Source organism: Octopus sinensis, linkage group LG4 (genome assembly GCF_006345805.1).
Source record: "Octopus sinensis linkage group LG4, ASM634580v1, whole genome shotgun sequence".
NCBI lineage: Eukaryota > Metazoa > Mollusca > Cephalopoda > Octopoda > Octopodidae > Octopus > Octopus sinensis.
Window position 1 is genome coordinate 67,157,684 of NC_043000.1, and position 26,326 is coordinate 67,184,009.

The window sequence follows — 26,326 nt, forward strand, 5'->3', positions numbered from 1 at the left end:
TAACGATTGTGTCTGAAAAGAGAACGGCAATTTAAGCTGTTAGCTAGCACAAAGCAAGTTTAGCATGACTCAACTCATTAATTCTAGATAGGAAGGGAGGGAGAGAGAAATAGTTGCTTGACAGAAACATTTCCTTGCAACTAATTGGTAAGGGAAGTTGTCAGTCGTGACGCGCATTCGGACATAAAAGTGAAAGACTCGTTTGAAGTTTGCTTCTGAAAGTTATTTGTAAGGAAATATCTTGGAAATTCTACAAGCAATGGATAACGGTGAAAAAAGATTCGAAGAAAATGCTCATTATATTAGCATACATTTATTTAAAATATAGTGAAAAGAGAATTAGTATAAAGTCATACATTTTACAATTTTTAATTTCTTGTCTCCTATCTCATTCAGTAAAGGATTAATTCCGATTAAGGAGAGACGAATCTCTGGATTAGACGCTCCTTTGGCGCAGGTAAATACTCTAACTACTCTATATACAACTTTTTATATATGTTCCCTACTGTTTGTGATCATACTAATCTAAACATATCAATAAACAGGTATTTTATAAACTAATGCTACTTGAATTCTGAAAATAGAGATTAATACATTTCATGAAGTTTGCGTTAAAAAACAAAACACAAACAAGAAGTAATACCACTGGCAAAGCATAACAGGAATAAATGTTTGATGTCAGTACGTACTTTGCTTAATTTACAATCGACGCGTTAAGGATGATTACATTTAATTGCTACAAATTATATGTATTCATTCTTCCAGTGTCTTCTCCCTCTATTTTTTATTTGGTTTAACACGCATAGCTACCGTTCATAATTTACATTAAGCAGAAATAATGTCAAATGCAATGGCATGTGTATTTTGTATTTATCTCTCTACGTTAATAAATGTATCCCTAAGGCGATCAGCTGGCAGAATGCTTAACGGCATTTCGGGCAAAATTCTTAGCGGTATTTTGTTTGTCTCTGCAGTTGTGGCTAAAAGTTTGGAACATTTTTTTAGAAATTAAAATTATGCCCGATATACGTTCCGACCAAATATAACTTTGAGCATTAAATATAAAAATCTATTTTTCTGATCTATGTTCCTAACTTCTGGTCACGACTCTACGCTCTGAATTCAAATTACGTCGAGGTCGACTTTATTCTTTAATTTTTTGATGTGAACTCTGGGGTCTATATAATCGATTAACACCCCCACTGCCCACCAAATTTCAAGCTTTGTACCTTTATTAGAAGGGGTTATTAAAACCATAATGGTTTTAAGCTTGAGCGAAATCAACCCTTGGGGATGTTGGGAGCTCACATTAGTGCAAATGAAGCAGGTACTAGAAACAAAATATTTAAACCAGGTACAATACTTATATTAAAAATCAAATATGTTTGAATTAAATTATGAACTGGACACTGTGCTATCAGTAAGCAAAACATGTGACTGATGATGCGTCAAAGTCCAATAATTTTGTTATATACGTCCTCACTTTCTTTAGAATTATCTATAAAAATTTACTTAGGTGGGGGTACACAAATAAAGAGATGTACATACTAGATGGGATAGTGTAATTAAAATATGGTCAATAAACCACCATTCAAAATTAGCTTCTGTCTAGTTAAAAAATCTTTTTGTTTTTATAAAACATGTGGAGAGACATTCATAAAGACTATTCTGTGAAAAGAGGTGCTGGTTTAGAACAGTTAACGTTCCTGAGTTCAATGACGTTTCAAGAACTCCTTACCTGATCTTTTGCGGGCTCGTGCACGTTTGTTAGGAAGATAGAATGTGTAACCAGGTATCTATCCACATATTTAATGCTTGTTATACAGTTGTCCACCGGTTTATGAGTTAGAATGGCTCTACGAGTGATCGTGCAAATGGAGAAAGTATATATTGAGGGAGATGTACTTTAATAATTAAAAAAGAAAATCACAAACAAAATTTAAGCAATTATTTATTGAATGGGTACAAAAATGTCGATTAACGTCGATATGCATATATGCCCCTATGTCCATCTTTGTGGTTACACCAGTATAAACCATAGATGTTTACATTTTGTCATTTCATATTTCGAATATTAGTGGTTCGATAAAGTCTGGGAGTAAAATAAATATCAAACTTTAATATGTACTGAATTCGATGATGGACTAAAAATTTTCATTTTTGAACTTGATTAAATATTTGGATCTTTATTTTGATAGAAATCGTTTGTCCGATTTTGCTTTAACATTTTAAATTTCATTATCAACCGCGAAAGTTAGTTTTAAAATATGTATAAAAAAATTTAACTGAAGGTCTACTTGAGAAATCGCCGTCGATCGAAGCTTTTCAACTCACTACATTATAAAAGGTTAAAGATCCTTCTCGACTCATAGGGCCGGTTTCCGTGGCGTATATATTCCCCACTTGAATGGGATGCCAGTCCATCGCAGGATTATTCATTTTTGCCAGTTGAGTAGTTTGGAGCAACGTGAAATGACGTGTTTTATTCAAGAACAACGCATCGCCCGGTCCAAGAATCGAAACTACAATCTTACAACCATGAGTCAAACATGCTAACAACTAATTCACGCACCTCTACACTCACTGTTCATGTAACTGCACACGCATACATAATATAGAAATCGTAACATCGCCTTCGAGAATCGAACTTCGTGTCATCTATAAACAATATCTCTGTACTACTAACCACATCAAAGCGATCAAACATCTTCAACCACCAAATTAGAAGTTGAGAATCCTCATTCATGTACGTATCATTCGTATGTATATAACATAGTTGGCGATAATAGCAAGTGGAGTCTTAAGATCGAAAATGATTTTATCACAAGGCCTGAAATTTTGAAGAGGGGTTTTGTTGATTACATCGACCCATGTGCTCAACTGAACTCCGAAAGACAAAGTCGATCTCGGTAGAATTTGAATACAGAACGTAAACACGGAAGAAATGTCTGTGTGCTAATGGTTCTGCCAGCTCGCCGCCTTCTGGGTCAGAAAAGGCTGACATTCGTCGATAGTGGTTTCAAATTTTGGCACAAATCCAAAAATTATGGGGGAGAGGTGTAAGTCTATTACATCGATCCAAGTAATCAACTTAGTACTTATTTTATCGACCCCGAAAGGATGAAAGGCAAACTCGACCTCGGAGGAATGAGAACTCAGAACGTAAAAGACGGACGAAATGCCGCTAAGTATTTCGTCTGGTATGTTAAGAATTCTGCCAGCTCACCGCCTTAGAATTTGTAGATATTAATTTACGAGTCAGAGATGATGTAAGGCCGTGTTTTAAAGACGTTTAAGGGGAAAAACTAAAGTAAAGGATACCTAAATTTAATTTCTAGCTTTTATTAGGATTAATTTTAATATAGAAGATTATTAAAATGATATAGTTAGCTTCAATAAACAATGATTTTGTTTGATTAAGTTTGAAATTGGCCTGTTCATATATTAATAAATTGTATTATTGTGCAACTGAAAGCTGCCTTTTCTGAAGGGTTTATTCAACATAAAACTGCTAGTAACAATATAACACTTATTCGATAGCACACAAATGATTACATTCATATGACCTAACTCAACAAAGCTTGGTAATGCTCATATTGTCACCGGCCTACATGCTACGCTAGTCAATAAAGAAAGTGTTAACGGAAATCTATTGTTCGTGTTATGAAAGAATAATTATATAGTTCATTGTTTGGGTCGGTTGTTTTCTAGAATAATTACTATTTTGTCACGATCTTTTATCTTTTACTTATTTCGCTTATTGGGCCGCGCCCATGCTGGAGTATCGCCTTGAAGGATTTCACTCGAACAAATCCGTCCCAGTGTTCTTTTGTATTTTTAAAGCTTGGTACTTATCCTATCGGTCCTTTTGTCATGTGGGGTTGGATGGAGCAAACACACACACATACATATATATATGACTGGCTTCCTTTTAGTTTCCGTCTACAAAATCCACTCACAAGACTTGGTCGACCTGGGATTGTAGTAGAAGATACTTGCCCAAGGTGCCACGCGATGAGACTGAATCCGGAACCATGTGGTTGGGGAGTAAACTTCCTACCACACAGCCACGCCTGCATCATAATAATAAGGTATTCACTCGTCCGATCAACGTAACATGCAGTGAATGATTCTAATGGCATTCTTCCTTTCCTGATAAATGTTTTCAATTCCTAAATTCTCCGTTTGATTATGGGGATGTTGGAATTATGGGGATGTTGGAATCCCGCTGACTTCTTCAGAGCAAGAGCTGTCGGGAGCTCATCAATTATTGGAGGTTGTGCTTTATCTTTGAAGCTGCTGTTTTCTTTGGGTAATTTGTCTACATGTATATATGTATACATGTGTAGGTATATGCATACACGTGTATGTATATTTGTATACATGTGTATATGTATACATGTGTAAGTAAATGCATATATATTTATGCATATGTATGTATATGTATACGTGTACACGACTGAGCTCGATTTACTCGTTTTAAAAATAAATTTTCCTCATTGAAATTAACTCAAATATAATTAGCTCGTTCCAGTCCGCAAAACAACCCTAAAATAATTTTTTATGGGTTTTAAAACAGAAAAGGGTGTAGTTACAAGTAAAATGACAATTATAAAAAAGGAAAATGCATACGAAATATGTAAACTAGGTTTATTAATTGAAATACCTCAAAGATGGGACGATTTGTGCGTGAGGAAGACAATAGAGCGGGGAGGAGGTAGATTACTGTTTCAAAGGAGATTCTCCTCGCAATAAGACTTCAGGAAGAACAATTTCTGGCGTTTTCTCTCTCATTTTTGGACACACTTTCTTCATTTTTTTACACTTGCAGGTCATTTCATTAGAGATATATCAAGAGAAGTCTCCCTTTTCCTGCCATTTCAAAACGTCACGAAAATGCGTCAGAGTAGTGTCATTAAATAAGCTACTACACGGGCTGTAGCTGTATTTTCAGGACGATATTTTTGTACAAATTCAGAAACATACTGCCACTTTGCCAACACTGCTTTTATGTCATTCGTAAAGATAACATTCTCCGCTTCTCTGTCCTCCTCTACACTGCCAGGCCATATCGATGATTTTCAGGCAGTTTACAATGCTGTGGTACTCCTTTCAAAACTCACGAAAATGATTTGCATTTTCGGTGACTTCAAAGGACCGACGAAACGAATATTTGGTGTACAATTTCTTAAAATTAGAAATCACCTGTTGGTCCATGGGCTGCAAGAAAGCTGTGGTGTTGCGTTAAAGGTAACTAAGTTTATAAATCTAAATTCGTCTAGGATATCATCTGCAAGGTTAGGAGGGTGAGCTGGAGCATAGTCGAGGATGAGGAGGGCCCTGAGAGGAAGATTGTTCTCCAGAATATACTTTTTCACTGATGGTCCGAAGGCAAAGTTGACCCACTCGGAGAAGATTTGCCTGGTGACCCAGGCTTTAACGTTGCTCTCCATATGACATGCAGCTTCTCCTTCAGGATTTTGTGCAACTTGAACGCTCGTGGGTTTTCGGAATGGTAGTCAGGTCTCCAATTGCACCGGCACAAAGGGCGAGAGTTAGCCCATCTTTCATAGGCTGGTGACCTGGTATTTTCCTCTCCTCTGCAGTTGAGCAGGTTCTTCTGAGCATTGTTTTTCAAGAAAGGCCGGTTCCAGCACAGTTGAATACCTGTTGTGCGATGTACCCGTCGGCTGCGATAAGCTGACGGAATTCCTACGCGAAATCTTTAGTTGCCTTCGTGTCACAACTCGCTGCTTCTCCATACCTGACGACGCTATGAGCACGAGTCCTCTTCTTGAAATTATCAAATCAGCCGCGACTGGCTTTAAATGCATCTGCTGATGTCTCCTCCGTTGATGTTCCAGGGTTCGGCTTCAGGAGATCCCCATACAGCGCTCGTGATATCTCGCAGACGATAGTCTCCGTAATCGTATCCCCTGCGAGTTGCTTCTCGTTGATCCACAGGAAAAGCAATTTTTCCATCCTTCGTGGACAGATGTGCGTTGCTTAGAGAGCCTGGAGACAGCCTTTTCTGCTGTAACGGTCTTGATTTCGTCCTATTTCTCCAGGATGATGCAGATCGTCGACGTGCTTCGGTCGTATTGACGTGCTATGTCCACTACACGAACTCCTCTCTTATGTTTATCAATGATTTCCTTCTTCAGTTCTATTGCAATTAGTTTTTTCTTCTTCTCAGCACCATCCTTTGTACTAACCTTCTTAGGACCCATGGGTAACACAACTGATTATTATAAAATAATAGCAAAAAATGCACAAAACTAAACAAAAACACTGGAAAAAAACAACAACCCAGAGATGCTGCCACAACGCGATAAACACGTGAACTGAGCGAGCGGAGACTGCACTTGTTGGGAGAGCTTGTGCGAGGTCAGCGCCGACTAGCGGTCGCTTGTATGAAACTCGCTTGTACTGCAGATTTCCGCTCGTACTTCAAGACAAAAATTTCCACGAGCCTCGGCCCGTACAGCAAATTACTTGTACAATTGTGTACTCGTACTGCGAGGTTCGACTGTGTGTGTGCGCGCGCGCGTGCATATATGCAAAGGTGGGCACCGTTTATCGAAAAGTTAACTTCGTTAATCGTTAATCCGTTTACCAAAAAGTTAACTTCGTTAATCATTAATCCATTAATTCTTTGAAGATGTAACGAAAGTAACGTTAATCCGTTAGCGTTAACTTTTATTGAAAAAGGCATAACTATAGTTTAACACCCCAGAGACTTTGTTGCCTCATAACTTCCAAACAAAGGAATACTATTTAACGAAACTTTCACCAAATAATCGCTTATATCCTGTAGCTTGAGTATATGTAAAGATTTGTTGGAAAACGTTTTCCGAGGGTTTGGGGAGCGGAGTTTCAGAAAGTTTACAGGACCATTTTTCCCCTCATAATTTTCTGGGGAATAGGTATTTTTAAATGAAATTTTATACTAATACTTTTCAAACGGTGTAGATTACGATTACAAAAAAAATTTGTAGGCAAAATATTTTGAAGGGGTGGAGGAAAGGGGTGAGTTGCTGGAGAACGGAGTTTCGGATCAGACGGCCCACATAAGTTGGAATTCCTCTGTTTTGACGGGGATTTTTTCAATGTTTTTCACCAGAATGATGGGAGGCAAAAAAAGAAAAAAATTTGAAATTTTTTTATTTTTTACTCCCGCTATTCCCTTACCACCCGTCCGAAACGATTTTGTTCATTTTTTATTTTTCACTAAGCACTTAAAACCCATGAGAAAAACATTTTCGCTTAAAAAAAATGCCAATAATTTCAGAGGAAAATGTGCTGTTGTTTCTAGCACATCCCAAAACATTCGTCCTGGTTTCTTTCTCACTCACACATCTGATATTTTTCAATATTTTTCTCCCCATAAACAAATTTTATGGAATGATGATGTCAAAGTAACACGTATAGTCCCAACCGAGCGAGGCCGTGTTATGTGTGTGTGTAAGAAAAAAAACACTTACAATCATGTTTAGTGTTTATATTAATCTGTCAAATATAATGCTTATTTGTTCATTATTTTGAATTATTCAGGTTCAAGCGGGGTGTCCACAATATTTGCTTGTAACTTTGTAAATTTTTTACATACAGATTTGAAATATTGTCAGTGGATGTTTTATACACCACTGGTTTATTATATAATTTTATCTGATCTTGTTGAGTAAATTTGACTTTTATGGGCAGATAAATTTAATTAACAGGTGTAAAAGCAATAACATTATGGATATACTCTAAAATTGAAATTCTTAATGCATCTTACTTCATTGATTTGTTACTAAAATTATCCCAGATGCCAACCGACAAAGATTTTGCCACTTTTCAAGATGAGGTACATTAATTTGAATTAATTATATATATATATATATATATATATGTGTGTGTGTGTAGATGTGTGTGTGTATATATATATAGGTATATATATATATATATGTGTGTAGATGTGTGTGTGTATATATATATAGGTATATATATATATATATGTGTGTGTAGATGTGTGTGTATATATATATAAGTATATATATATATATATATATGTGTGTAGATGTGTGTGTATATATATATATATATATGTGTGTAGATGTGTGTGTATATATATATATATATATGTGTGTAGATGTGTGTGTATATATATATATATATATATATATATATATGTGTGTAGATGTGTGTGTATATATATATATATATGTGTGTAGATGTGTGTGTGTATATATATATAGGTTTATATATATATGTGTGTGTATATATATTTTGTGTGTGTGTGTGTGTGAAAATATGTATATATGTGCGTGTGAGTTTGTATGTGTGCGTGTATATATATATATATATATGAGAGAGTGAGAGATGTATTTACATGTGTATATTATAATGCTATATCAACATATATGCACACATTTAGTGAGAGAGAGAGAGAGGGCGTATGACCATAGTTCATCAATTGAGTTGTGAATGAAACAATACACGTAGCAATTTTGATTGGTTATTTGCTTTCTTCCCACATATGCTTACTGCGCGCCGTGCATATGTTTTCCAAGCTGACACTAATGTATGAGTGAGTGAGCTTTTGTGGTATATCACTGAATACATCTTATCACTTCATACCGGCAGTCATTCTGATAACATGTTTCTATATAAATAATTTTCTTAACATATGGAAATTGTATTTTCGGAAGAATTATTTGGATATTTGCCTAAAGTAAGTTTATAGTTGTTCTTACACATATATTTACACAAGTTTCATTATCCCTCTCTGTCTAGGCTTTTTATATACGCTTATATTTTCGTGCCTATTTTCATGCTTTTGTCTTTGTTTTTATATGCAGCTCTGTGCGTCGGTATACATTTATACATAGAACAGGCAGAAAGAGTCTCTTACACATGTGTATATATAGACATACACACACACGCATACATTCAAAAATGTATGTGTGAGTAAATGTTTACGCACATGCCCCCACTCTATGTATGAACACACACACACACATATATATATATATATATATATATTGTTTTACTTGCTTCAGCCGCTTGACTGTGACCATGCTGGAGTACCACTTGTAGTCGAACAAATCGACCCAGGACTTATTCTTTGTAAGCCTAATACTTATCTTACCAGTCTCTTTTGCCGAAACACTAAGTTACGGGGACGCAAACACACCAACATCAGTTATCAAACAATGATGGACACACACACATACATGCACACACACACACACACACACACACACATATATATATATATATATAATATATATATATATATATATATATATATATACATACACACACACACACATACACACACACACATACACACACACACACACACACACACACACACACATGACGGGCTTCTTTCAGCTTCCGTCAACCAAATCCACTCACAAGGCTTCGGTCGGCCCGAGGCAAGAGACACTTGCTATGTGGTTGGTAAGCTAGCTACATCATTTTATTGAAACTTTAAAAAAAACTTCAGTTTCACATTTTTTCAGAATGTCGTCACTATTCAGAACAATTAGTTTAAAAGTATTTATGTATTCAAGATAGCCATCTCGTGAGTAGTGCGAACGGTTACGTGAAACTTTGTGTATCAATTCGTGAAGGTGTTTCTAAGCTTCAATAAAACATTTACTTTACCTTTTGTTTTGGAGTTCTATTTTCTTCACCTTGTATTGCACGTATGTTCTCACGTGTGTGTGTGTGCATGCGCGCGTGCGTGCGTGAAGGTCCGTGGTCGAGTGGTTAGTGTATTGTGCTGACTATCACAACGTGGTCAGACAGTCTGGTCGATACAGGTGTGTGTGTGTATACTGTTTGTTATAGACGAAAACAATCTTCACAAACTCTTACTCAGTTTACGTTAACGTTCGTCGGATAGTTGTGATCATTCTAAAAGAAATTTGAGTAACAGTTTGCGAAGATTTTTTTTTTCTTTAGCCTTTAATGAAATACCATATTACTCTACTTTTGGTATTCGAGTACTATTTTTTCCACCTTGTTTTGCATTTATGTGTGTATGAGGGAATGAGTGCGTGCGCGTGCATGTATCTATCTATCTATCTATTATTAGGTATCTATAAATTACCTTTGCAATTTGAAAAATTCAAGAAAAATTGTAAAATAAAGATAAGCTTGTTTACCAACGTCAGGGTTCAGGGTTGAGTCCTACTGCGTGGCATCTTGGGCCAGTGTCTTCTACTATAGCCCTGGGCTGACCAAAGCTTGTGAGTGGATTTGGTAGACGGAACCTGAAAAAAAAAACCGTCGTGCTTGTGTCTGTATCTGGCCTCCACCACCGCTTGACAACCGGTGCTGGTGTGTTTATGTCCCTGTTAACTTAGCGGTTCGGCAAAAGAGACTGACAATAAGTACCCAGGTTTTATTAATAATTAAGCCTATGAGTCGATTTGTTCGACTAAAAAATTTCCAAATGTCCCAGCATGAAACTAGTAAAAAAAATAAATAAAAGATAAGCAAATAAAATTTTATTAGAAATATTAGAAACTTTTAATAATTATTTAACATGCAAAGAAGTTGATTGATGGATCTCAACTTTAATAGGTACAATAAATTATGGAAGTTGTAAAGACAATTTATGTACACCCTTTATATATCAGCACGAGTAAGTGATTAAGCGGAACAAATATATTCATTATGTGGCCGTAAATCATTAAAACGCTTGCAACGCAATGTAATAAGGGACTGGATTCGTGGGGGAAAAACATCTTTCTTTGGTAAATGCCTCTACACAAGCTCAGGTCGACTGTAGATTTGTTACAAAAAATTAAATAGATGGAACGTGAAGAATTACGCCGAGTGGTCTATACATAGACGTAATTTGAAATGTCCGGCCTCGTCATATTGTGTCACGTAGAGTTAACTTGAAAATTACATAAAGTGTAAATATGTCTGTGGAATTCGTTCTCGTGAGAATTTGAACTCGGAACGTAGCGGCAGACGAAATACCTATTTCTTTACTACCCACAAGGGCTAAACACAGAGAGGACAAACAAGGACAGTCGCCAATTCTTTCAGCACGTTGCCCAGTGTTTGCTCAGTGTCCATTTCACACACATGCACACAATCTGCTCGTGTGTGTGTGTGTGCGCGCGCGCACGCACACACACACACACACACATTATAAGCATAAAAACGGTACTGTACGTGCGCGCGTATATATATATATATATATACACACACACACATACATACATTATTATGTGTATGCGTGTATATTTGTACAAGATAGCGCTATCACCGACACGACTATGGTGCTTTCACTGTTTAAATACCTGATTCTTTCGAATCCTGAATTTTTTTATACACACACACACACACACACACACTTTAAACAAAAATGATCTAAGAAAATGCAGTGTTGCTAGTTACATAAATTTTTACAATAAAGGCGAATAGTAGTTTATAAAATGTCATTCAAACTTATTTCTTGTTAGGTCTCCGAGGCGGTAACTCTAACACCGAGTGGTAACTACAACTGAATCCAAATGAGAAAAGGGACAACACATATAGACATACAAAAATAGAGAACATTTCTGGCCGGTGGTAACTTGCCTAATTAAAACAGAAATAAGCGAGGAGAAAGAAAAACTGAGTTGGTAAGATATACATACATGCATGCATATACATGCTTTAGTGCATTCATTGAGATTATCAAGTTAGACATTTGTTTCCCATCGCATCACCCGCGTTATAGTACACGCTCAACCACTGTGAAAAATAGGGAGATTGTAGCAAAATCCTTACGAAATTTGCGGCTTATGGATTGAATAATAAGTATGAATATATACTAATAACGATGAGCAACCTTGCATAAATTGGGTTAAATAAAGAGAAAAATATTAAAGGCAAAAAGGCTCGAAAGGTTTTCGTCATTGCTTCATGTCTTACCACACTTGAACGAATATAGGTTCTTACTGTGCTTAATCCTTGGGGAAATTTATTGAATTTATACCCGAGAACGCTCCTTTGGCATTTTTGAGTCCTTTGCTACCATGAAAATCTATATGGAAAAATTGTTTTCGGTAGTAATGCCAGAAGCGATCACAATTATGCCAGAACACGTTCATTAGTCAATTTTCTGTTGGGGCTTTGTGCAAAGAAATGATATCACAATACTTCAAACAAAAGACATTGTTTAATCCTGAAATACTGAAGAGGTTCCCATTGGCAGTTTAATTGTGGCACAAAGGCCATTATCGACGGAAAATGTGCCAATAATTGTTTCAAAAAGTCATGTTTTTTGGTTATTTTCTGTTGATGATTAGGGTTTCGTGCATCACAAATGCACTCATAACACACCTTCTTCATTGCTGCATTTCTGACACCGAAAACGTTAAAATTGGCAATGTAGATTAAAGCAAATCCAAATATTGTCCGAAAATGACCTCAAACTTGTGCGGCCCGATTTCGTTTTCGAGTTTACTTTTGTAGTAAAACAGAGTTGTACAAAAACATATTTCATTTGATAGCCGAAAGATTACTGAATCTTTTGATACCTCATACGTCAAAATCGGTAACTCAGTTTTCGAATCCATAAGGAACATGCGCACGCACACACACACACACACACACACACACTATGTTTTATGTATATAGATGTGACATTTCTAAAAACATGTGAAAATGCAGGTACACTGTAGCTTTGTCATCTACTGTGTCATGCTGTTTCCTTATGAGAATAACACACACACACAAGTGTGTGTGTGTTATACCAGGTCACTCTTGAGCGCTAATAGTAACATGTAACCCAGAATAACCGTTGGCCGAGTCATCGGTGACTAAACCGGTAACTCCACCAGTTGCTTGCCAGGAGAGGACAGTGATTAATTGAACACTATGATGAAAAACAACTTGTCAAAGGCCATCCAATAATGTATGCATGTATTCCGGGCAGGTATATATAAACACACGAGGAAGTTCCTGGCTTTAATGGTATCGCGAAAGGCCTAGTTGGAGGCCCAATCTTCCGAGTTCTTTTACAGGGCTTAGAAAACCTAAAAGACCACTGCAATAAGTGTGTGAATCTGAGAGGTGAACATAAAATCATAATTAACTAATCCTCTTGTATTTTTTTTTACCGAAAGCCAGGGATTTTTCATCCCCCACCATCGTATATGTATATGTATGTGCGGCAGCCCTTAGCTGACAGCAGATTTCAGTGGCGTAAAGTGGGCTTTCGTTGTCCCCTTCCTTAAATGTAACATATTTTCGACTACAGCAAATACAAGTATATAAAGTGTCCGTCATTATGTGGTCCGCTCACCCTGTATATCTCATGCATTATCGCTGCTAGATTTTAAGTACGTTTGATTCCTTCCCTGTTTTCCTTAATTTGTTTTAGTACATCTTTGCTATTTATTTCCTAGTCTATCGATACTCCTATTATCTCTCTCTCTCTCTCTCTCTCTCTCTCTCTCTCTCTCTCTCTCACACACTCACACACACTCGAAGAAGTGCTGGAAAGTTACTGGTTTTGGGTAAAAGAAAATACAGGAGGTTCAACATATTCCCCTCTGATTCACATACTTATTGCAGCAGTCCTTCAGTTTTCCCATACCCGGTAAAAGAACTCGGAAGGGTGGGCCTCCAGCCAGGCCTTTCGTGACACCTTTAAAGCCAGGAACATTTCGGCACCCTCTCATATATATATATATATATATATATAACCCGTTTTCCATACAACAATTACATGATGGTTAGATTGAACATGAACCTTACTCAGTGTTAAAGAAGTTTGGTTCGTAAATATGTAGATTCAGGTTCAACCGTACTGCACGGCATGTGTCTTCTGAGAGAGATTTTTTTCTCTCTCTTGTCAACCAAAGCCTCGTAAGAGAAATTTGAAAGACGGTAACTGTGAATTGACTGTTCTTCATTTTGGGCTGCACATTTAATCCATCTTCTGATTTTACACCACGACTTTGGATTTGCCGTTGTTGGTGTTATTAAGGTTCATTCTGTTGTAAGCATTTAGGCCTGCCCGCTGGTATACACATAACTGACCCTTCTGCCTTTCCGTCTCCACGTCTTCAGAAAAAGATTGAGCGTCTCTTTTTTTTTTCTACTTATAGAACAATATTGATAACCCTTACACCATCAACAACCTCATTACCTAAACAGAATAAAATCATTATTTGTGGTGTATGATTCAGTGGGAGAAAGATTAGGAAAAATACTTTGATGTATATCTTCACGCGTTCTAAATTCAAATTTTTCTTGATTCCTTTTTTACATTTAACTCTGCCGATGTCGATAAAATAAGCTGCCTGTCAACAATTGAAGGATTAGTAGAATCGTTAGAATGCCTCACAGCATTTTTTCCCGATTTTTGAAGATTTGTGAACAGTAGCAACGCTAACAGCAGACCCCAGTCTCCAGAGCACCACCGGTCACAATTCCAGAGATGGTGGAAGAAGTCACTTGGTGCCCAATCCTTGAAATCAACGACTCAGTACTTTGCCCCCCTTCCCCCTTAACATAAACTGAAGAGCCTTAGTCTCGTCTTATGACGAAAGGAATATGGAGCTGAAGAAGGTTTCCAAACTGTCGGAAGAGGAAAAAAATTATGAGCTTCATCAAATGAATATGAGTGAATCCCAGCAGAAGAAAACTAAAAAGAGTGAGGAGTTCCTCCTTAAGACGACGACGACGAAAGGACACAAAATTCGCGGTCCTTCGAAAGATGAACCCCTGAAGTGGCAGATATTGCCTTGAGATGTTTATCACAGAACTCTAAGCAGAGCCAGAATACAGGACTTCAAATGCCAGAGTTTTTTGTAAAAGCAATCGCACAATATTGTCACATACTGAAGTAGAAGTATTCAGAGAATATGGGTTGCTTTTTGTCTCACCTCACGCATATGTTAACGTTACCTTTGGGTACACGAGACTCCAGCACAAACGGTAGCAAGCATGGAGAACACAGGATGCTTTAATTTGACATAACCAGTGGATTATCACCCTTTGTGTTGGTTGACAACCCTAAATGTCTTTCAGTATGCTATTATTTATTTAATATCCTCTTTTATGTATTATTATGTATCCATCTTTTATATGTATTTGTTTACTTATTTATTTATCATATGTCCTTATTTATACACAAATTTTTTAATTGTCTTCTTTGTATAACGTCCCTGACCCACACTGCTTATTTGTACTATCCAATACGTTTTGTAAACCATTATTATTAACGTTTCCTATTCTGGGTGCATAAATGAATTCAATGAAATTGCTCCCAGTGAGTTGGAAGAATTGGAAGACAGTATGAATGAATGAATGCTTTACAGTATTTCTTGCCACTGTTCACGTTCTGATTTCAAATCCCACCGGGGTTAATTTTGCTATTTATCCTTTCAGAGTAGATAAAATAAAACACCAGTCAAATACTGCGAATGATGTTAGCGCTAAACCCCTCCCCTCAAATCTTTTGGACTTGTTCCTAAATTGGAAACAATTAGAGTAGCAGAATCATTAGAGCATAGCAAAAAATTTTGTGCCATTTTCCCAACGCTTTGAATTCTAATATCTCCAAGGTAAACTTTACCTTTCATCCTTGCAGAGTCGATAAAATAAAGTACAAGTACCAAGAACGATGTTATCGATTAAAATCTCTGGTTTTGAGATAAGTGGTTAATCGATAGCAAAATCAATTATTATTAGAAATCCTTGTCAAATTAAGAAATCATCATTATCAAAAGATATTGAAATAATTATTGTTCGTAGTAATATTATCCAGTTAAGGGACCACGTATTCTACCAGAGTTCTTTTGTCAAGAACTCAACTATCAGTTAAATACATTTTGGAATCTTATGACAAACGTATGAACGTGCTAATTGAACTTTATGAACATTACAAAATATTTTTTTTAATGTTTAACACACTTCAACATTGTATTTTTTTAAATACCATAATAAAAAACATGAAAACCAGACGATATTTTAACTTTATTCGACTCTCTCTCTCTCTCACACACACACACACACATATGTAACAGTTTGACTCTGCTCCATGCAACTTAGTTTCGTAGGCTGGTAGACCAAACTTAACTCGTCAGGCATCTATAACAGGTTATGAGACATCCAAGATCGCTTCCAGATGTTAGGAATGTATTGGTTAACTCAGGTCTAGTGGTTTTATAAGTCGGGAAACGACATCACTAATTTCCTAAATGCCGGTTAATTAAACCCTGTAAGAGCGAAATAAGAATAGTAAATAAGTGTATTCACGGTTCGCTATTAGAAAAGCTGCGGGGCTGATCCAATGAGATTGCAGCATCGCAGTAATCGATTGGTTCAGAGGTATCAAAATAAAGCAGTCTGTAGGTTCACCCACTTCGATATCATAGATTTCTACTTTTCAGTGTCGAAATCCTTGTCTCTGAAGGCTTTAGGCAATTCAACCATATCAGCGATATTAGAATTATCATGAAAGTCAATATTGGTTCACAAGGATTCCTACTGGGTGAAGAAGGAAGGCGACCCATTGGCGTCAGGAAACTCTTAGCTACGCTTCTTGAAACGTCTAGATTGAATGGCGGATTGTACCAAATTATCATTCTCTTTCTGACTCTCTTCAAGTTCGGGGGAGAAGTTGCGGTGTCCTCCATATATACTATCTTCGCACTGAATTCACTACTCGCTAATGCTTCCCTATAACGCGGGGCAGCCCTATTGAGGATCTCTCTATCCACTGATAGTTAAGAGATTCTTCTACTTATGTCTAGGTTTCTACTTATGACTATGGGGAGCTATGACGGGTACTTGGTCTGAGATCGCTGACTTTGTCGGGTATTCTCTCCGGGATACTCTAAAGAAACGCACACACCTCCATAACTCAGCCCTTTATAGGGACGGCAGTTTCGCAATCTCAAGCCACATGAACGGCTATACCAAGGACAAGTTCAGGAAGGATTTAACAAAGATCATCAAAGAATTTGGTCCATCTAAAACAACCACCACCAACTTGACATGGGTAGACTTCTTGGATGTAACCCGCGACCTGAAAACGGACAAGTACTACTCTTACAGGAAGCCTTACGAGGAAACTCCAACCATCCACCAGCTATAGTTAGAATCTTAGTCATAAATAGAAACCTAGGCATAAGTAGAAGAATCTCTTAACTATCAGTGGATAGAGAGATCCTCAATAGGGCTGCCCTGCATTATAGGGAAGCATTAGCGAGTAGTGAATTCAGTGAGAAGATAGTATATATGGAGGACACAACTTCACTCTCGAACCTGAAGAGAGTCAGAAAGAGAAAGATAATTTGGTACAATCCGCCATTCAATCTAGACGTTTTAAGCAGCGTAGCTAGGAGTTTCCTGACGCCAATGAAAAGCATTTTCCTTGAACCTGTAAGTACACAAGAGCAAGGTAGTTAATCCCAGGTGTTAGTTTTTCACTAACCTGCGACAACTATCGCTTTGCCATGTGTAGTATCAAATGCAATGAACTGATGTCACTAAAGAAATTATACTGCCATCTCCAGACTTAGCGGTGACGAGTACCTACCAACATCCTGTCCGACTACGCGAATATAAAAACTTAAGAAAAAAATTGATGTCACATCCAGACGGACCAATAAAACTTCGAGAACTGAGTTGACCAATAGAGGCCAACCTTGAATTTGTCTCGTATCTGCTTTGTTGTCTGACAGTTTAGGTTCGTTCTACGAAACTAAACTGCGTGGAACTGGATCAAACTATTACTAAATAGATATATGTAACTCCAAATGCGTTGAATGTCACTTCCTTTCGTCTGTGTGTGTATGATACATACACACAATAGTTGTACTATTGTTTGGTCAAGTTAGCTTTGACTGAGCAATCCTGTGATCAAAAAATTCCATCTTTAATCAACTCGTCTTTCCTAGGAGGGAAAGATGTAATGTGAGGCTACCATTTGGCTAGTTGAGATTATGTTTTAAGTATTTAGTTTGTATGTAATGCAAAAATATTTTAATACCAATTCAGTAAACTGTAGTGCACATTGTGTAACAATTGAGTAACTTGATATACGTCTATCGAATAGCAATGTTGTATTCGTTTAAGCCAGTGTTTGTCAAACTGTGCCGCGGAAAGTAATTTCGGGATTTTCGAGAAACAACGATCCAAGAACATTTGCATAGTTCGAGCGTAAATATAAATTTATATAAATCGTAAAATATGGTAAATATAAATGACGTTACACGACGGACAGAACATTTGCTATAATATGTTACACTTCTCTTTGCGTTCTGAGTTCAAATTCCGCCGAGGTCGACTTTGCCTTTCATCTTTTCGGGATCGATAAATTAAGTATCAGTTACGTACTGGAGTCGATCTAATCTATTGGCCCCTCCCAAAAAATTTCGGCCCCTGTGCCTAGAGTAGAAAAAATATTACATTTTTGCATGTAAACCGGGATTGTAAGTAAGTTGTATAGTAGTCCAAGAAGATTTAATTTTTGATTTATTTATAATTTACATGAATTATTTTACGTTAACTTCAATCGATTTTTAATTTTAGATTTAAACATGGACGAATTTTTATTGACACCCCAGAAAAATGAGAAAGAGAGTCATAAAAAACGAGACGAACACCAGAATAGAAAGTCCACCTCATCAAAACGAAAATGTAATGAAAATTACATCCAATATGGTTTTATATTATCGGATAAAAGACAACTCGGTTCCCTTTTGTATAATTTAACAACACTCTCAAATGAAGCGATGGATCCAAGTAAACTTCAGTGTCATTTAATAACAAATTATCCCAGCAGAAGGACAAACCTTCAAACAAATTAAGACCATTCCTTTGCCTGCACACATGATTTCTCGTAAAATTCAAGACATTTCGTGAGACAATGATGATCAGCTTCGCCAAGATTTCACTGAAGCAAAAAATGAACTCGAAAACTTGTGGGCCTTACAACATCAGTAACGAAGCTCAACTAATTTCATTTCTGTGAATCATCAGAGGTGGTAAAATCATAAATCAGTTTTTCTTTCGTTGTGAATTGAAGGAAAGAACGACAGGAAAATATGACTTTAACCTGGTAAACCAAAATGTATTGAGAGGGATGCAGTGGAAAACTTGTATTAGCGTTCGCCCTGATGGCGCTCCATCCATGCACGATCGAAAAAATAGGCTTCGTGGCTCATGTATTATAAAACAAACCTTCACAAGTTAAAATTGTACATTGCATGATTCACCCCGAACTTTTGGTGTCAAAATCTCTACCAGCTGGTCTCCTGAAGACGATGGACAACGTTGTGGTGAATTACATAAAATCGCATTCCCTACAGTGCAGACAATTTGCATCTCTATGTGAGAGTATATTTTATTACTTTGCGAACTGAAATTTGTTTCTTCGATGCTGAAAATTCTGGATTTGAATTTCTTAACGATGATAATTGTTGAATTAAAGTGAAGTAAACAATTTTGTGCTTGAGGGTGTGAAGCATGTGGTTGTGTAAAAAGAGGTAGTTTGGAAAGAGTCTGTGTGTGTGTGTGTGTGTGTGCTTTGAGTGGAACTGAATGCAAAATAGGTAACAAATTCCAAGATGCTAAAATTAAGAGGATTCGTTAAAGTTAGTAAAAATCCCTTTTTAACCCAGAAAGCTATGTTACAATTTGTGAGACGTGGAAGCTCGTGAATCATGTGATGTTTTCTTGCTGGCTATCTTCTATGTTTTGAAATGGAGCTGATGCTTCCCAGTGCGGTACGCAAGGTTCAATGCATGTACAGCCGGATATTTGAGATATACGAAGAACAGTTAGTTGTACCTGTGAAATAAATATCAAGACAAAAGTTAAACAGATCCCTATTTCTTGCATTATAAATATTTATTTCGGAACAACATTCGATTTGAAAAACAGAGGTAGACAGCAGTCAGACAGAGTTGGACAAATGACTTGCGATTATTAATTACGTCCCGAATTCAAATCCGGATGTAGCGTCGTTACATTTTATCTCTCTGGAGCCGACAAAATCAATGCTTGGTTGATTTAATCAATTGTTTTTTTATTTTCCAATAAATTTCATTCTTTGAACAAATGTTAGAAATCAATATTTACTTAAAATAGTATATTATTATCTTGTGAACATCAAAGAAAATAACGTTAAGAATTTATACACGAGTGTCTATTTCAACAGCAATAGTGGCCATGTGTTGCTTTTCAAACTAGAATATTATTACTATTTAAGTTCTATTTTCATTAATTGTCTTAAAAACTTTTCTAAAAGATATTTATTTCGCTGTAAAAATTTATTTATTCTAACACTTTGCTTTTATAATTAAGAAACATTAAAGAGATTTACATTGAATTATTTTATCTATATTTAGAAGTGGACAGGACTGGAAACAATACTATGCTGTTGATCGAATATTAAATGAATAGCACTACTATTCAGCTACGTTTTAGTTTCACATTAGATTTGCGATAATTTTAACCGCAGCGCAAAATATAGTCGCATTTATTTCGAGTAACGCTATCTTACATTCTTAGTTATATAAATATCTATGTAAAATTTTTACCTTGCTTGTTTATTGAAATGTGTGAAGATATCAGATTTGTATAGTAGTAAATTGTAGTAAATGAATGGCCGGTAAGAAAATCCACTAGAAAATTTCTATCCCGTGAATCCCTTTTTAATATAAGAAAAATCAATATACGCTTTCTATCAGAGGCTGAATGCGCTGTTTTCAGGGTAGGAAATTGAATCTAATGAAACGGAACAGAAAAGAATGAGACAAAGATTTTCACAATAAACGTCTTTATATCATGATTGGTTCCTTATTTATTGCATGATGTCAACTTCTTTTTGGCTAGGTACAAGACATCTGATTTACACAAGAAGGGAGGGGGTTACTATGACTTCCAAACCTTTTCCATGGGCATTAGCAGTATAAGCCAAGTGGAATTGCTTTTATGGGAGATTCGGTTCACGATCAATTGGATTTGTTAATTGAAAGAATCTTAGCAAACAATCTTAATTTACTCGGCATGTCGACATACACATTTTAGAATTTTTGTTTTGTTTTCTGTTCTTTTAAATAACCATGAAAACAAAACAAGCGGGGAACTCTGTGTGTGTGTGTGTGTGAGTGAGGGAGAGAGAGAGAGAGAGACAGAAGGAGACATACAGAATGTGATGAGAGGGATAAGATAAACAAGTTACTATGTATTAGATATTTTCTAGCAGCTTATCTCGTGGATGTGAATTATTTTTCTCCCCTCACATTTCCTAGTATTTATCACTTTAGTGCTTCATCTAAAGGACATAGAAAACAGCGTTGTTCTAGGTTCGTCTAAGAAGCAGAATGGATAAGGATGCAATGCCGCTTAATCAAAAGCTCGATTTAGCAGAGCTGGGCAGAGTCTAAGCATAAGCCGTAATTCACAAAAAGGCGAGAAGGTCACATATGGGACGCCATTTATCATAGGTCTGCTGAAGCAGAACTGAACTGGGGCTAAAAAACAACAGAGTTCAAAGAAACACTATTTCAAAATGCTGGGCGTTTTGGGGCGGGGACGTCTTTACGACGTGAGAGAATTTATAAATTAAGATCTATTCAATTTCCAGGTTTTAGATCGATATTTATCTAACAGGAAGACCTGCTAATTTTCTTTACTGAATATGTGTTTAAAGAACCGAATTATGCATAGACGCATCCATTAATGTTTAGCATACACACATAATGTGTGTGCGTGTGTGCGCGCGCGCTAACGACTGTTTATCCACACACACACAAATATATACATTTATGTGTGTGTATATATAATATATATACATATATATATATATATATATATATATATATGATATGAATCATGATTTGAGGTATTAGGTTTGTCCACGTCAGAAGTCGTGCTAATGCGCATGTGTAATGCAAACATTTTTATAGCATGCCAATATCTGAAAAGTGGAAGTCTTGGTGAGTGATTACGCCATTTTTTGTTGTTGTAATTTATTAATTATAATAGGAATGTTGCAGTTAATGTATATTTTTAAATAAGAAAAATATTGTTTAAACCTTTTCTCATGGCCTTTGCATTATGCAAAGTAATTCAGTGCTGATTTTCATTTTCCTACGGCAAAGAGAACCAGGATGGATTTTCTCTTGCATTTTTTTACCTTTGAGTTTTGCTTGGCTAAATTTATTTAGGGCACTTCCTTATCCATTTGTGAACTAAAACACAATTTCTTATTGCGAGATAATAATTGTGTATGGCATAGCTTCGACATTATCAAGTCCTTAGTCTAACATTTATTTTGATGTTTCTGTGAATTTAAAGAAATATTTATAAACGTAATATTTCTTGAATAGCTTCATATTTATTTCTGATAAGTTTTACCAAGATGTCGATCCTAAATTATCAAAAGTATCTTTCTCTGCCCTATATATATATATATATATCTCTCTTTATCTCTCTATATATATATCTCTCTTTATCTCTCTCTCTCTCTATATATATATATATATATATATATATATATATATATATAATATATATATATATATATATATATCTTACTTTGTGTATATATGAGTTAAAACAAATTCAATGTTAGCCACCTTATGTTTTGAGAGTTCTGAAATTACAAAATTGAATGTGTGTGAGAGAGAGAGAGTGTTTCGTGTTTATTCACTATTTTATGTCAGATTTAATATATATGTAGTTCCTTTAATTTTCATACTATTCTACATAGTAGCTGGCAGGTCGTCTGATTGAATTTGAAAAATGCTAAGAAAATACTTACTGTATAAGTCTTCTTAAGTGATACAGAACCTCGGAAACGATGCGCTTTGCAAATGCACCAACTTATTTGCTGTACGGTGTTGAATAAAATTTCCACAGACATGTACAAATCATATACGGACGCTTTGTATACTAAAGACTTCAGTTCCTTTTTTTCTTTTTTTTTTCATGATATTAGGGGATTATGGGATAATACATCACATGGCTATGAATCGCATCCGTAACAAGTAGTTATAAGCTTTACTGCAACAGAAAGCTACATATTTATATGATCACACACACACACGTTAATAGTTGCACAAGATAATTTACAGGATTTAATTTTTAACTCCAATATTTCTAAATTCAAATTCTTCTGGTTCAGTTCAGTAAGTACTGATTAATATTCGATACTATATAATTTCAAATAGCATATGATCATTCTTCTTTGCGAATAACAAAGTGTGAAGACATCATTGTTCAGTTGCTAGGTGAATGGCTGCAGTTTTGTGTTCCATAAATAATTTAGAATACATTTTAAAATAGGCAAAAAAGAAAAGACGAATTGTTGATTGAAGGGCATTAAATTTCGAAAATTTGAAATATTTAGGAAAAAAAATTAACATGATCTGTGATTAAATCTCAACACGTCTAATTTGGAGTAACGAAAATCTAAAACCTTGCCAAAAAAAAAAAAAATGGAACACTCAGTTATTCATATTTTTTTTTCAATTAACCCGCTGGTGTTTGGTTAAATATATCTAAATAGAAAACGGCCCATTCTACCGAGCTACTAGGTGGTTATGGTTCACTGAGGCAAAAATGCGAAAGTACTATAAAAACTGTCGAGGTTCGTTGGTTTGTCGTGTTTAGTATACATGGATCTATATAGGCAAGTAGCAGTAGCCACTTCAACCTTACATATATGAAAAAATAACAGGTTTAGTCTTTCTCTTAACACCCTGCCAGCATTATAAAAAAAATACTTTTATAAGTTTCAGTATTTCATGTAAGGTATGCATTAAGTCTTGCGAATATATAAAGAAATCTATAGATGTGTGTGTGTGTGTGTGTATAATTCGTCTATTATCTAGTCAGTATGAATGCGCTACTTCTCTTAAAACTGAAGGAAAAAGTAAAACAAAAAATAAGCTCAGGTAAATATATAAAACACGCCTTACCACTGAAACTGAATAGTCCATTTGACAAAATAATACTTATTCACGTCTTTCTAAAAGTTGAGTAAAAACATTCACGCTTGTGCGCATATCTACAAATGCATAGAAAAGTAATATAATTCTCTCCGGAAAAGCAACTTGTATACATACAACTAAGTATTCACTAAAAATAAATCTCTTTCGGGTATCCATGAATACAAGATAACAAGAAACAGGACTGCGAATGTTTTCTTTCTTTTTTTGTTTTTGTTTTTGTTTTTGTTTTTTATATTCTCTGCCAATTTAGGAAGCTTGTAACGTCTGCTATTAGTTTCGGAAAAAAACAAAAAACGTTCGACGCTGATAATGTGTATTATATTTTTACTTTACCAGCAGCGCTGTCGTTTATTAATAGTAATTAACTGTAATATTATCGGTTTTACACTAATGGACGACACCAAGGTAGGTGAGGTTGAGTTTCTCATCCAAACACTGAAGTGAATCTCCTTGTCCTTGGATATATGACTGAAAGGAAACACACACACACATACGTATATATGTATGTATATATATATCTATCTATCTATCTATATCGGTCTCTTTTGCTGAACCGCTAAATTTCAGGGACGTAAACACACCAACATAGGTTGCCAAGGGATGATTGTGGGGGGGGGGAACACAGACACTCATATATATATATATATATATATATATATATATATATATGACGGACTTCTTTCAGTTTCCGTCTACCAAATTCACTCACAAGGCTTTGGTCGGTCCATGGATATAGTTGAAGACAGTTGCCCAAGGTGCCACACAGTGGGACTGAACACGAAACCATGTAGTTGTGAAGCAAGCTTCTTACTACACCGCCATTCCTGCGCCTACAAATATATATATATATATATATATATATATGCGCACACACACACACACACACACATATTATATAGGTGCAGGAGTGGCGGTGTGGCAAGAAGCTTGCTTCACAACCACATGGTTCCGTGTTCAATCCCACTGTGTGGCACCTTGGGCAAGTGTCTTCAACTATATCCTCTGGCTGACCAAAGCTTTGTGAGTGGATTTGGTCGACGGAAACTGAAAGAAGTCCGGCATATATATGTTTGAGTGTCTGTCTGTACCCCCCCCCCGCCAACCATCGCTTGGCAACCTATGTTGGTATGTTTACGTCCCCGAAATCTAGCGGTTCAGAAAAAGAGACCGATAGAATAAGTACTAGGCTCACAAAGAATAAGTTCTGGTGTCGATTTCTTCGACTAACGGCGATGCTCCAGCATGGCCGCAGTCAAATGACTGAAACAAGTAATGAGTATATATACTATATGTGGGAGAGGTGTTTTAATACAAATTCATTTATATATATATATATATATATATAATATATATATATATAGTTAGTTTTATTTTTTTGTGTGCGTGAATATGAATGCATATGTGGGTGTATTTTTGTATACAATTATGTGTGTACGCGTGCATGAATGTATATAAATGTATGCACACACACACACATATATACGAGAAAAGATTGCCAGGTATATTTTTTCATTTGTTTCGGCTTTTTACGTTCTCTGCTCAAAACCCACCGAGGGTAACTTTGTCTTTCATTCCTCCGTATCTATAAAATTAAGTACCTATCGAGGTGAGTGAGTGTCATTCTGTGCCAATATGCAATGGTTAACATAGCACAGCAGAGCCGAAATCTGCACCCAGCCGTGGTATTTCTGACAATAGAATAGAGAGCAGCGGTAAGTGTACACTATGACCATATCAATAGTGTCTCGCCATTACTGACTACGTAACTTACCACTCCACAACCATTCAATTACACATATCCTCTTTCTATCTCTACCTCCCTTCTCTTTCTCTCACTGAAATGCTTCCCATTAGAAATTTATATCCTGAAAAAGAAAAAAAAAAAAATATATATATATATATAGTGTGTGTGTGTGTGTATACAGACATACTTCAACTTACGTCGTTTTACAGACTCTACCACTCTGCCAACTTTCTTTTCTTTTTGAGAAACAAGCCTCAACTTCAGTGGATTTATCCGATTTTATGTCGGTCTCACCGAACATATTTAAAGAATAGCAGAAAATTAAAGCTGAAGTAGAAAATGAAATAAAATGCGTGTGAAAAAAAATATAAAACGGATGTACGGTAACTAATTTTTAGAAGTGATTTTTTTTTCGTGTTACGTTGTTTTCTTTATGTCGCATGTGTTGTAACCAATTACATGTATGTGTTGTGTGTGTATGTATCTGTGTGTGTGCATATAGATATACACTTGTGTGCGTGTGTATAGATATACACTTGTATATGTATATAATATATATATATATATATATATATATATATATATATATATATATATATTATAT

At 35.9% G+C, this 26,326-nt stretch overlaps 1 protein-coding gene and 1 long non-coding RNA gene across 5 annotated transcripts in view; one reads left to right on the forward strand and one right to left on the reverse strand.

Annotated features, from left to right (window-relative positions):
* The first annotated feature begins 214 nt into the window (after nucleotides 1–214).
* The window catches only part of LOC115210375, a 92,681-nt gene continuing 66,569 nt past the window's right edge, over nucleotides 215–26,326 (forward strand). Inside the window, exon 1 of one of the 3 annotated variants that reach the window (XM_036502098.1) lies at nucleotides 215–457. The gene's annotated coding sequence lies outside the window, so the exon portion shown is untranslated. Of the gene's footprint in view, nucleotides 458–8,578; nucleotides 8,717–21,845; nucleotides 21,960–26,326 lie in introns of those variants that run through there. The other 2 variants (XM_029778943.2, XM_029778942.2) reach the window with 2 other exon arrangements.
* The window catches only part of LOC118762991, a 15,462-nt gene continuing 5,401 nt past the window's right edge, over nucleotides 16,266–26,326 (reverse strand). The window contains exons 3-7 of one of the 2 annotated variants that reach the window (XR_004998747.1): nucleotides 25,920–26,049; nucleotides 23,946–24,034; nucleotides 22,787–23,028; nucleotides 20,559–20,745; nucleotides 16,266–19,806 (exon numbers count right to left, since the gene is read on the reverse strand). This is a non-coding gene — a long non-coding RNA (uncharacterized LOC118762991). Of the gene's footprint in view, nucleotides 19,807–20,558; nucleotides 22,307–22,786; nucleotides 23,029–23,945; nucleotides 24,035–25,919; nucleotides 26,050–26,326 lie in introns of both variants that reach the window. The other variant, XR_004998746.1, reaches the window with a different exon arrangement.